This window comes from Bison bison, unplaced genomic scaffold (genome assembly GCF_000754665.1).
Source record: "Bison bison bison isolate TAMUID 2011002044 unplaced genomic scaffold, Bison_UMD1.0 scf7180017864072, whole genome shotgun sequence".
Lineage (NCBI taxonomy): Eukaryota > Metazoa > Chordata > Mammalia > Artiodactyla > Bovidae > Bison > Bison bison.
This window is the reverse complement of record NW_011494644.1, coordinates 8,810,449-8,811,472: the sequence shown is the minus strand read 5'-3', so window position 1 is coordinate 8,811,472 and position 1,024 is coordinate 8,810,449.

Here is a 1,024-nt window from a genome sequence, read left to right as displayed (position 1 = left end):
CAAGAGTCTTCTCCAACACCACAGTTCAAAAGCATCAATTCTTCAACACTCAGCTTTCTTCACAGTCCAATTCTCACATCCATACATGACCACAGGAAAAACCATAACCTTGAGTAGACGGACCTTTGTTGGCAAAGTAATGTCTCTGCTTTTGAATATGCTATCTAGGTTGGTCATAACTTTCCTTCCAAGGAGTAAGCGTCTTTAAATTTCATGGCTGCAGTCACCATCTGTACTGATTTTGGAGCCCAGAAAAATAAAGTCTGACACTGTTTCCACTGTTTCCCCATCTATTTCCCATGAAGTGGTGGGACCGGATGCCATGATCTTTGTTTTCTGAATGTTGAGCTTTAAGCCAGCTTTTTCACTCTCCACTTTCACTTTCATCAAGAGGCTTTTTAGTTCCTCTTCACTTTCTGCCATAAGGGTGGTGTCATCTGCATATCTGAGGTTATTGATATTTCTCCCGGCAGTCTTCATTCCAGCTTGTGTTTCTTCCAGTCCAGCATTTCTCATGATGTACTCTGCATATAAGTTAAATAAACAGGGTGACAATATACAGCCTTGACGAACTCTTTTTCCTATTTGGAACCAGTCTGTTGTTCCATGTCCAGTTCTAACTGTTGCTTCCTGACCTGCATACAAAACCATTCAATATCACAGTAATCCAAGTCTATGCCCCAATCAGTAACACTGAAGAAGCTGAAGTTGAACGGTTCTCTGAAGACCTATAAGACCTTTTAGAACTAACACCCAAAAAAGATGTCCTTTTCATTATAGGGGACTGGAATGCAAAAGTAGGAAGTCAAGAAACACCTGGAGTAACAGGAAAATTTGGCCTTGGAATACGGAATGAAGCAGGGCAAAGACTAATAGAGTTTTGCCAAGAAAATGCACTGGTCATAACAAACACCCTCTTCCAACAACACAAGAGAAGACTCTATACATGGACATCACTAGATGGTCAACACCGAAATCAGATTGATTATATTCTTTGTAGCCAAAGATGGAGAAGCTCTATACC